This window comes from Hyperolius riggenbachi, chromosome 4 (assembly GCF_040937935.1).
Source record: "Hyperolius riggenbachi isolate aHypRig1 chromosome 4, aHypRig1.pri, whole genome shotgun sequence".
Taxonomy (NCBI): domain Eukaryota; kingdom Metazoa; phylum Chordata; class Amphibia; order Anura; family Hyperoliidae; genus Hyperolius; species Hyperolius riggenbachi.
In genome coordinates, this window is record NC_090649.1 from 354,418,238 (window position 1) to 354,431,231 (window position 12,994).

The window sequence follows — 12,994 nt, forward strand, 5'->3', positions numbered from 1 at the left end:
ACGGGATCTATAGATTTCCTAACACACATTTTAACCTCCTGAGCGATAATCCCGACTTTGCTAGCTGCGTGTAACTTCCGATCGCCGCCGCTACCCGCCGTGCTACGCAGCCCCCCCCCCCCCCCTGCGCAGCCTGGCCAATCAGTGGCAGGCAGCGCTGAGGGGTGGATTGTGACTCCCTCTGACGTCACGACGTCGGTGACGTCATCCCGCCCCGTCGCCATGGCGACCGGGGAAGCCCAGCAGGAAATCCCGTTCTGAACGGGATTTCCTGCTTACTCTGATCAGAGTGTGTGGGGGGATGCCACTGCGCAGCAGCTATCATGTAGCGAGCCCAGGGACATGGTTTAAAAAAGAAAACAATTTTAAAAAAGTGCTGCGCCCCCCTCCTGGGCGATGCAATTGTATCGCCCAGAGGGTTAAGAAAACAGAGGCCATGGGATACCGCCCAGTCTAAAGGCTCATACACACATCAGACCATAGTCTTTGGAAAATGAAAGATCACAGACCAATTTTACCCCCTTCCATGTAGTATGAGAGCCATACCTACACAGTCTATTCTATGGAGCTGAACTCCCCAGACAGAAATCTTTGCAAGATGCTGTACACAAAGAAACTGTTCCTGCAAAAGATCCGTCCCTGGAAAATGCATTCATAATCTATGAGATCTGCAGATCATCACACACACCTTGTTTAACAGACATTCATCTGCAGATCAGATCCACCAGAATGGATTTTCAGATCTGCAGATGATTGTCTGATCTGCAGATGAATGTCAATTAAACAAGGTGTGTATGACAACACCTCTGTGTTCAATGTGCACAGCATTCTCAGTGGATTCCCTGCAGCTCTGTGGGGAGTGCATATGTAGAGTATAGTACTACTGTGTAACAAAGTAAACCTGAGACTGATGAAATTAAAGTTTTATACATACCTGGGGCTTCCTCCAGCCGCCTTCAGGATAATCCAGTCCTCGTTGTCCTCCTCCACCACCTGGATCTTCTGCTATGAGTCCAGGTACTTGAGCCAGTCGGGCGTAGTGCGCATGCACACACTCCGCCACCAGGAGCATACTACACCTGTGCAGCACTATTGCGCAGGTGCAGAATGTTCCTGGCTGTGGGAGCGGCATGCAGCCGGACAGCGCTGACTGGCTGAATTACCAGGACTCATAGCAGAAGATCTGGGTGGTGGAGGACAGCGAGGGACTGATTAGCCTGAAGGGGGCTGAAGGAAGCCCCAGGTATGTATAAAACTTTACTTTTCATCCGTCTCAGGTACCCTTTAATTTGCAGTCACTAAACCAAATTTTAACATATCAAATTATTTGATTTCATCAGCAAAGGGAGTGCGCATACATTTGCATAAACCAGCATCAATGCTGAATTATTTCCATCTCATTGACCATCTCTATTAGTGACACAGCTACACATCAGGCTTTATTCTTACAGCATAGATGTTTAGTATATATAAGAGATTCCTGTGTACACATCATATATACAGTCACAATCAGATATGTATATCTGACCTTAAAAATACGGGGACTGCTTTATTGAAGCAGCACAACTAATTTTGATTGGTTTATTTCATTTTTGTGGACTAAGCACAGCTATTACTGTATATATACTGTATATATACATTATTTTTAATGACTATTATCTGAGAAATAGAACATTTTATCATATTTTCTATTTTAATTACAGTTACAAATTCATTAGGAGTCGGTGCATTTTTTCCCAACTCCGACTCCAGGCACCCAAAATTGCCCGACTCCACGACTCCGACTCCACAGCCCTAAAAAGTGGGTGGGTTGCCTTATACTTGAGTCCTCTCTCCATCTTTCCCCCTCAGCGTAATCTAATGCAGAGCTTGTGCCCTGAAGCGGAAGCAGTAACTCACCGACACATTGCAGAATTCTCTCTTCTCCCTCTGTTCAAGATGGTCTGTTTGCATAAACACAGCTCCAGCTCCCAATGTCATGTGACATCTGTAACTGAAGCTGAACAGACAATGGCCTCAATTCACTAAACTTACCCATGGTGATAAGGCATGTAGTATTCAGAAAACATTTTACCTCAGGCAAACCTAAAGTTAACTCTTCAATCCTTAAAATAACTCCAGAATTCTAAAGCTAAAGACAGGCTGTTAATTAACTGCATGTGAAAATAACTACAGAGGTGGTAACTTAAGGAATGAAGAGATAAGATAACTCTCTCACTGTGTCATGGTAAGTTTTCTCTTGCCTTATCTCCAGCATGATCTTAGTGAATTGAGGCCAATGTGTAAACAGACCGGCATGAGCAGAAGAAGAGAGGATTCAGCAATGGATGATCAGTGAGTTACTGCTTCCGTGCACACTCTGTGCACGGAAGCAGTAACTCACTGATCATCCATCGCTGAATCCTCTTCTTCTTCTGCTCATTGCACATTACATAGAGGGAGGGAGAGGCAGCAGCCTCTTTGCGTAATGGTGGGAGGGAGGCTTTGCAGAAATCTGCCTTCTTTAGCACTTGGGAAGGTGAGAGATAGCGATAGGGGGGCCCCTTTGCATGATGGTGGGAGGGGGGGGGGGGGGCTTTGCAGCAATCTGCCTTCCTTAGAACTGGGGAAGGGGAGAGATAGAGAGAGGGAGAAAGGGCCCCTATGCATGGTGGGAGGAAGGGAGGCTTTGCAACAATCGCCTTCTTTAGCACTTGGGAAGGCGAGGTAGTGGTTTAGGGAAACAGATGTTGGCTGCTGCGCCTTACACATCCAAGGGGACACAGGGGCCAGAGCCTAGCGCCCATTTTTAAACACTTGAGGACCGCCTTCAGCCAATGGGCGGCGGCAAAGGCTGGGCCTAAACTACCGCAATACGCCCATCGGCAGCGGGTCCTCATGTGGCTGTTGGCCGGGGATCGCGCGCTCTTATGCGCGCGCATCCTCCGGCAATATGCTCCGCCCACACGCGTCATCAACCTGCCGGCCAATTGGAAGCGCCGGTGGGTTGTTAACCAGACGATCGCCGCATAGGAAGCGTATAATACGCTTTGTAATGTATACAAAGCGTATTATACAGCCTGCCTCCAGCCCTGGTGGTCCCAGTGTCTGAGGGACCACCAGGGCAGGCTGCAGTCACCCTAGTCTGCACCAAAAACACTGATCTTGCCCCCCCACCTTCCCTCTGATCGCTCACAGCACCCCTCAGACCCCCCCTGCCCACCCCCCAGACCACTGTTTGCACCCAATCACCCCCTAATCACCCATCAATCACTCCCTGTCCCTGTCACTATCTGTCAACGTTATTTTTTTTATGCCCTAAAGTGCCCCCTGCTGCCTCCTGATCACCCCCCCCACCCCTCAGATTCTCCCCAGACACCCCCCCCCCTGTGTACTGTATGCCTCTATCCCCCCTGCAATAACCCACTGATCACCTGTCAATCACCCATCAATCACCCCCTGTCACTGCCACCCATCAATCACCCCCTGTCACTGCCACCCATAAATCAGCCCCTAACCTGCCCTTTGCGGGCAATCTGATCACCCACACCATCAGATCGCCCGCAGACCCGACGTCAGATCACCTCCCAAGTGCATTGTTTACATATGTTCTCTCCTCTAAACACCCACTAATTACCCATCAATCACCCATCAATCACATCCTATCACCACCTGTCACCGTTACCCATCAGATTAGACCCTAATCTGCCCCTTGCGGGCACCCAATCACCCGCCCACACTGCCCTCAGACCCCCCTTTATCAATTCGCCAGTGCATTATTTACATCTGTCCTTCCCTGTAATAACCCACTGATCACCTGTCAATCACCCATCAATCACCCCTGTCACTGCCACCCATTAATCAGCCACTAAACTGCCCCTTGCGGGCAATCTGATCACCCACACCATCAGATCGCCTGCAGACCAGACGTCAGATCACCTCCCAAGTGCATGGTTTACATCTGTTCTCTCCTCTAAACACCCACTAATTACCCATCAATCACCCCCTGTCACTGCTACCCATCAGATTAGACCCCTATCTGCCCCTAGGGCACCCAATCATCCGCCCAAACCCTCAGAACGCCCTCAGACCCCAGCCCTGATCACCTCGCCAGTGCATTGCTTGCATCTATTCCCCCCCTCTATTCACACCCTGAGACACCGATCAATCAGCTCCTGTCACCCCCTAGCACACCTACCCATCAGATTAGGCCCTAATTTGCCCCGTGTGGGCTCCTGATCACTTGGCCAAACCCTCAGATCCCCCTCAGACCCCCTTCCGATCACCTCCCCAGTGCATTGATTGCATCTATTTTCCCCTCTTACCACCCCGAGAAACCCATCAATCACCTCCTGTCACCCCCTAGCACTCCTATCCATCAGATCAGGCCCAATACAACCCGTCATCTAAGAGGCCACCATGCTTATGACCGGTTCCACAAAATTCACCCCCTCATAGACCACCTGTCATCAAAATTTGCAGATGCTTATACCCCTGAACAGTCATTTTGAGACATTTGGTTTCCAGACTACTCACGGTTTTGGGCCCCTAAAATGCCACGGCAGTATAGGAACCCCACAAGTGACCCCATTTTAGAAAGACGACACCCCAAGGTATTCTGTTAGGTGTATGACTAGTTCATAGAAGATTTTATTTTTGTCAAAAGTTAGCAGAAATTGATTTGTATTGTTTTTTTTTCACAAAGTGTCAATTTCCGCTAACTTGACAAAAAAAAATTATTCTATGAACTCACCATACTCCTAACAGAATACCTTGGGGTGTCAATTTTCTAAATTTGTGTCACTTGTGGGGTTCCTATACTGCCCTGGCATTTTAGAGGCCCTAAACCGTGAGGAGTAGTCTAGAACCCAAATGCCTCAAAATGACCTGTGAATAGGACGTTAGGCCCCTTAGCGCACCTAGGTTGCAAAAAAAAAAAAAAAAGTGTCACACATGTGGTATCGCCGTACTCAGGAGAAGTAGTATAATGTGTTTTGGGGTGTATTTTTACACATACCCATGCTGGGTGGGAGAAATCTCTCTGTAAATGGACAATTGTGTGTAAAAAAAAAAACAAAAATGAAAAATTGTCATTTACAGAGATATTTCTCTCACCCAGCATGGGTATGTGTAAAAATACAACACAAAACACATTATACTACTTCTGAGTACGGCAGTACCACGTGTGGCACTTTTTTGCACCCTAAGTGCGCTAAGGGGCCTAAAGTCCAATGAGTGCCTTTAGGATTTCACAGGTCATTTTGCGACATTTGGTTTCAAGACTACTCCTCACGGTTTAGGGCCCCTAAAATGCCAGGGCAGTATAGGAACCCCACAAATGACCCCATTTTAGAAAGAAGACACCCCAAGGTATTCCGTTAGTAGTATGGTGAGTTCATAGAAGATTTTATTTTTTGTCACAAGTTAGCGGAGAATGACACTTTGTGGAAAAAACAAACAATTAAAATCAATTTCTGCTAACTTGTGACAAAAAAAAAATCTTCTATGAACTCACCATAGTCCTAACAGAATACCTTGGGGTGTCTTCTTTCTAAAATGAGGTCATTTGTGGGGTTCCTATACTGCCCTGGCATTTTAGAGGCCTTAAACCATGAGGAGTATAGTCTGGAAACCAAATGTCGCAAAATGACCTGTGAAATCCTAAAGGTACTCATTGGACGTTTGGCCCCTTAGCGCAGAAAGGGTGCAAAAAAGTGCCACACGTGGTATCGCCGTACTCAGGAGTAGGATAATGTGTTTTGGGGTGTATTTTTACACATACCCATGCTGAGTGGGAGAAATATCTCTGTAAATGGACAATTGTGTGTAAAAAAAAAAAAAAAACAAGAAATTGTCATTTACAGAGATATTTCTCCCACCCAGCATGGGTATGTGTAAAAATACACCCCAAAACACATTATACTACTTCTCCTGAGTACGGCAATACCACATGTGTGGCACTTTTTTGCAGCCTAACTGCGCTAAGGGGCACAAAGTCCAATGAGCACCTTTAGGCTTTACAGGGGTGCTTACAATTAGGCACCCCCCAAAATGCCAGGACAATAAACACACCCCACAAATGACCCCATTTTGGAAAGTAGACACTTCAAGGTATTCAGAGAGGAGCATAGTGAGTCCGTGGCAGATTTCATTTTTTTGTCGCAAGTTAGAAGTAATGGAAACTTTTTTTTTTGTCACAAAGTGTCATTTTCCGCTAACTTGTGACAAAAAAATAAAATCTTCTATGAACTCACCATGCCTCTCAGTGAATACTTTGGGATGTCTTCTTTCCAAAATGGGGTCATTTGGGGGGTATTTATACTATCCTGGACTTTTAGCACCTCATGAAACCTGACAGGTGGTCAGAAAAGTCAGAGATGCTTCAAAATGGGAAAATTCACTTTTGGCACCATAGTTTGTAAACGCTATAACTTTTACCCAAACCAATAAATATACACTGAATGGATTTTTTTTTTTATCAAAGACATGTAGCACAATAATTTTGGACAAAAATGTATACAGAAATTTTACTTTATTTGAAAAATGTCAGCACAGAAAGTAAAAAATTTTTTTTTTGACAAAACTGATGTCTTTTTTGATGAATATAATAAAAAGTAAAACTCGCAAGCAGCAATCAAATAGCACCAAAAGAAAGCTGTATTAGTGACAAGAAAAGGAGGTAAAATTCATTTAGATGGTAGGTTGTATGACCGAGCAATAAACCGTGAAAGCTGCAGTGGTCTGAATGGAGAAAAAGGCTCTGGTCCCTAAGGGGCGAAAAGACTGTGGTCCTCAAGTGGTTAAACAGGCCTCAGGTTCGTTTTTAAACGGGCCCTAGTTATATTATATTTTTGCCCTGTGGAAGCTAGAGACTAGGTGCACACTTAGCAGAAACCTAGCGTTGTGGAAAAAGCTGCGTTTTTGCCGCTAATGGAAGGCTAAGCTGCAGGAAAAAAAAAAACACCACATATGCGTTTTGCATGCGTGTTTTTAAAAACGCTGGCTTTGTTGCATAATGTGCAAAAAACGCATGAAAAACGCACATAATGAAAGTCAATGGAAACGCAATAGCAGGTGTTTTACATGCGTCTTTGTATAAGAAATTGTTTTGTGATGTATTTCCGCTTCCTGTTGTCTTCCTAGTCATTTGCATAAAACGCAATTGTAAAACGAATGAAAAACATATGTTTAGCATATGCGCAACGCATGCAAAATGCTTGAAAAACATCTGTGGTGAAAATTGCTAACGAAAAACGCATCAAAAACACTGCACAGGATATAAAACGCGACCTCTCGTGGTATGTTATGTGTGCACCTACCCTAAAAATGTAACACATATAAGGAGAAAAGAGGTAAAAAAGCTTTGTGAATCATGCAAATTGTCTGTTTAAAGGGAACCAGAGTCCCCAGAAAAAAGATTTTATACATACCTGGGGCTTCCCCAGTTCTAAAGAAGGCAGATTGCTGCAAAGCCCCCCCCCCCTCCCATCCAGGAAGCGGAGGATGGCGGCGCGGGAGCGTTCCAGGCTTATCCCCCTCTGGGGGATCCTTACCTCGGGATCCTAGTGAGGCTTCCCTCGTCCTCCAGTGTCCCGGCAATCCAGCACAGCAATCCCCCAAAAAGCGGCGAGGTAAATATTTACCTACTGCGAGATCCTGCGCATGCGCACCAGCGGATCTTCATTCAGGTTAAGGCAGAAATAGCTGAACGCGATCAGATCCACTCTACTGCACAAGAGCGAGTCCTTTCTGTTCGCAGTAGAGCGGATATGATCAGGTTTGGCTATTTCCGCCTTAACCAGAATAAAGAGCCGCTAGTGCACCTGCGCAGGATTGCGGTAGGTAAATATTGCCCTGTCCTTCGCACCGGTGTCGAGGGACTTTCGGGGGAGCCTCATTGGGACCCTGAGGCTTCCCACTCCCAAGGTAAGTATCCCCCAGAGAGTTTTTCTTTCGTTTTGTTTTTTGTTACAGCGTCACTTTAATAAGATTCACGGAAACCCTGTATCAGCTGGGTTCCGATGCATAGCTCCGCTTCCTTGAAAGAAAGCGGCTCGGCTTTGGCCTTTCCTATATCTGATATTTTTCTGCTAGTTTGCAGGGCTTAGGTGAATCTTATACAAACAATTTGCTGGGGCATTCACATTAGCAAGACAGGCTGAGATGGCTTAAATGGGTGGAATGTTTGTTAACAAAAGCAGATGCCATGTTAAAGCGGTTTAAATCCCTGACATAATATTCAATAAAAACATGTTCTACTTTTTATATGCCATACGGTTATCATATTTCCATTTGTGCATAAGTATTATTCATTTAGAAGTTATAGGTTTCCAAAAGAACAGTTTTTTGCTTTGTGAGCTGAATTTGCATTTTATTAATAACTGGTTTTATTCACAAAAAACATTCTCTCTACCCAATTACCAAGCCCACGATCAGAGAAGGTACTTTTCCAACTCACCAACAAATCCAAACGACTACTACCAGACAAAGAAAAAGAGGAAGTAGAGGGAAAAGGAAAAAGAAACAAACCATAATCACAACACTCCCCCCCCACAAACATTAGCAGATGCATTTTCAATGTATCAGACCACATTCTTAGCACCTATGAGACTACTCTCTTAGAAAAAGGCCTATCCTTTTGCCCAACTAATCAAGTCAATACATTCGAACTTTTCTCAGTTCTCAATAGTTACATCCGCAAACTAACACTCAAAAGACATTATGCCATCGAAAACCTCAAACCCACTGAAGATAATGCCCTAACCTCGCTTATCACCAACAATGACACCCTACCGAATGTTATCATTTCTCACCCTGAAATTAGCACAGAAAAATACATTACTACTCAGTTAAAAGGGAGATCCCGCTTTTACCCAGCAGCCTCTAAGGGCTGCTACATTGAAACCTTCTACTCTTTAGTTCTTAAAAACCTTCAAACCTTACAGGATGACCTACCCACCGCCAAATCCAACCTTAACCACTTACCGACCGCCCACTGCACAGGGGCAGCCGGAAAGTGTATCCCGCAAGGACCGCCGCATGTACAATTGGCGGCTGTCCTTGTACGGGCATGGGCGGAGCGATCGCGTCATCCGTGACCCGATCCTCCGCTGGGGATCGATGGCCGGGGATTTAGCCTCCAGCTCGCCGGCCACTTAGCAGCGCCGGCGGGCGGAGGAATACAAATCTCCGCCGATCCAGGCCTATAATAGGCTTTGTAATGTATACAAAGCCTATTATACAGGCTGCCTCCTGCCCTGGTGGTCTTAGTGTCCGAGGGACCACCAGGGCAGGCTGCAGCCACCCTAGTCTGCACCCAAGCACACTGATTTCCCCCCCCCCCCGCCCCCTGATCGCCCACAGCACCCCTCAGACCCCCCCCTGCCCACCCCCCAGACCCCTGTTTGCACCCAATCACCCCCCCTAATCACCCATCAATCACTCCCTGTCACTATCTGTCGACACTATTTTTTATTTCCTAAACTGCCCCCTGCTCCCTCCTGATCACCCCCCCCACCCCTCAGATTCTCCCCAGACCCCCCCCCCCTTCCTGTGTACTGTATGCCTCTATCCCCCCTGTAATAACCCACTGATCACCTGTCAATCACCCATCAATCACCCCCTGTCACTGCCACCCATCGATCACCCCCTGTCACTGCCACCCATCAATCAGCCCCTAACCTGCCCCTTGCGGGCAATCTGATAACCCACCCACACCAATAGATCACCCGCAGATTCGACATCAGATCACCTCCCAAGTGCATTGTTTACATCTGTTCTCTACCCTAAACACCCACTAATTACCCATCAATCACCCCCTGTCACTGCTACCCATCAGATTAGACCCCTATCTGCCCCTAGGGCACTCAATCACCCGCCCACACCCTCAGAACGCCCTCAGACCCCAGCCCTGATCACCTCGCCAGTGCATTGCTTGCATCTATTCCCCCCTCTATTCACACCCTGAGACACCGATCAATCAGCTCCTGTCACCACCTGTCACCCCCTAGCACACCTACCCATCAGATCAGGCCCTAATTTGACCCGTGTGGGCTCCTGATCACTCGGCCAAACCCTCAGATCCCCCTCAGACCCCTTTCCGATCCCCTACCCAGTGCATTGATTGCATCTATTTTCCCCTCTAACCACCCCCTGAGACACCCATCAATCACCTCCTGTCACCCCCCTATCCATCAGATCAGGCCCAATACAACCTGTCATCTAAAAGGCCACCCGCGCTTTAATCACGCATACGCAGTACTTTCACGCCGGCCGTCGTGATGACGCGAGGCGGGCGGCGTGTGACGTCAGCCGCGTCATACGCGGAAGGAGCAGCCCGACACTCTGACGAGTGTCGCCCGGGCTGCGCCCTGTCAGCCATTCCGGCGCGGGGAGAAGGAGAGGAGCCAGGACGCCGGCGTGGGACCTCCCGACCAGCACTGGGCTGAAGAAAGCCCCTGGTGAGTACAACTTTCTTTTTTTGGGTGAGCTCGGAGTCCCTTTAATTCACTTAACCTGTATCCTCCTTCCTTGTTAACTTTCTCTCTATTCTTTTTCATCATCATTTAAAGGGAAGGTCCAAGCAAAAAAAAAAAAAATGAGTTTCACTTACCTGGGGCTTCTACCAGCCCCATGCAGCCATCCTGTGCCCTCGTAGTCACTCACTGCTGCTCCAGTCCCCCGCTGGCAGCTTTCTGACCCCGGAGATCAGGGCCGAATTGCGTACATTTTTACACATTCCCGCTAGTACAGGAACATTAACGCATACATTTTTACGCGTTAGTGGTGCAACGAGTAAATTTTTGTTCCTGCACTAGCTGGAATGCGTAAAAATGTATGCAATGTGGCCCTGACCTCCGAGGTCAGAAAGCTGCCAGCGGGGGACTGTAGCAGCAGAGAGTGACTACAAGGGCACAGGATGGCTACATGGGGCTGGTAGAAGCCCCAGGTAAGTAAAACTCATTTTTTTTTTTTTTTGCTTGGACCTTCCCTTTAAGCCCGACCCTTCTCCACTGTTCCCGTTCTTTATTCTGGGGTTAGGGTCTCTATTCCCCCAGTCCTATTACTTCCTTAGGGGAGAGTCATCTCTCGACCCCTTCCCTATCTGTACCCCTCTCGACTAGATACCCTTGGTTTCATAAGGCCCACCACCAAGAAACAGTTGAGAAAGAATAAAGAAAAGCACAGAAAATGGTATATTAGTACACCCACCATGTGTCTAAGTAGTACCCTACCCCTCCATACCATCCATCTGATCACTTCTCCTTCCATCCTTCTCTTCCCTTTCTAATTAAAGTCCCATCATTCCCATCCAGGGTCCAACTATAATTGATCCTCATTCAGTTTTATCTCTTCTCTCTCTATATTCCTCTGTGCACCTAAATTCTAAACACCTCTCCCAATTCGTCTCCTCTCGCCCATATAATATACTTGATAACTCCTCCATTTTTTGAGTGTAATCTATTTCCTCCATCCATTCTCTTATTGACGGGGCTACTTGCGTTTTCCATTTCCTGCAGATTACGATCCTAGCTGCATTTATCAGTTGCATCCCCAATGATACTTTATATCTCCTCTTCTCTTTCTCATTTAAATGGAGTAGGTATATACTTGGGTCTCCAGAGACCGGTATATCCGCCAATTTCTGTATTATCTGTTTTACCACGTCCCAGAAAGGAGTCAATGCCCCACAACTCCACATAATGTGTAATAAATCTCCCCTTTCCTGTCTACACCTCCAACATGTTGATTCTACCCCGTATATTCTATTTAATTTCTCAGGCGTATAATACCACTGCGTGAATATTTTATATCCTGACTCTTGAATCCTTGTTGAAGTTGAGGCTGCATGACTGATTCTAATTATCCTCTTCCATTGTTGTTGTGATAACTCTCTACCCAGATCCTTCTCCCAACTAACTTTATATTTTTGTGTATAGTCTATTTCTTCTCCCAACCATTTGTATATTCTTGCTAAAGTTCCCTTTAATTGACCCTTACCCTCACATAATTTCTCAAACTGTGTCAGGTCCCGGGAGAGTTCCTCCTCATTTCCCATAGAGAGTGCAAAATGTCTGAATTGATTCAGGCTCCAAGTGTCTGCTTTCTCTATACCTAACTGGGATGCTACCTCCTCCTCATCTCTCCACTTTTGTTGCGCTATTAGGGTGTGGATCTTTAATTTCCCACCCTTCCTCCATTGACTATAGTTCTCCATATGGTATCTGTAATAAGTAGTTTTGAGATTTTAATCGAGTAATCAAATATGTGATGATTTAAACTCTCTTCATAGCTAGGGCCCTGCTGTGATGAGATGGAGAATTATCTATATTGGATGTGATGCGATTGAGATATCAAAATTATAGATATTGATAAGACTGATTGAAAGAAATCTTCTATTATCTAGCATAGGAGTGCTAGGAGTTAGTGGTGATCTTAACATAAGACTTTGTTCACGATGTCTGTAAAGTGAACTTCCCCCTCACTTGAAATGTTTAGGACAACCTTCCCCCATAAAGGTAATTAGAGCATGTGGTTCTCATCATTGGGGGCAGGGAATTCCTCAAGCCATAGTCTTACAATGAAGCTGTTAGAATTCTGGATTTAACTAGTTTGACCATGCGCTTTGGAATGAAGGAACAGTTAACTGAAATAGCTAGATTCAGTAGTCGACCAATAGAGACTACAGCATTGTTTAATGGGACCAATCACAGATAGCATCGTGTTATATTGTGGGTCCATCCCATTTAAGTTACAGTGTACTGAGGCGGGAAAAGGTTCATTCCTTTCTTCCTGCTTCCAGCCTCAAGCACAGACTCATACACACACCCACATTCATATTCACATACATGCAGACATATAGGCTAGTACAATAAGTTTTTATTAATATACTTGCAGATTACTCAGCAATCAATTTGTTCATATTTTGTAATCATTTATAATGTAACTAAGATTTGTACCTTTATTGATTTATTTTTGAATATTCATGGAAGATCAATAATGTTAAATAAACAAC

The 12,994-nt window shown here is 45.9% G+C and overlaps 1 protein-coding gene across 1 annotated transcript in view; it reads right to left on the reverse strand.

Annotated features, from left to right (window-relative positions):
• PHF10 (PHD finger protein 10) overlaps window positions 1–12,994 on the reverse strand; it is a 475,129-nt gene that overhangs the window by 433,587 nt on the left and 28,548 nt on the right. The window lies entirely within an intron of this gene.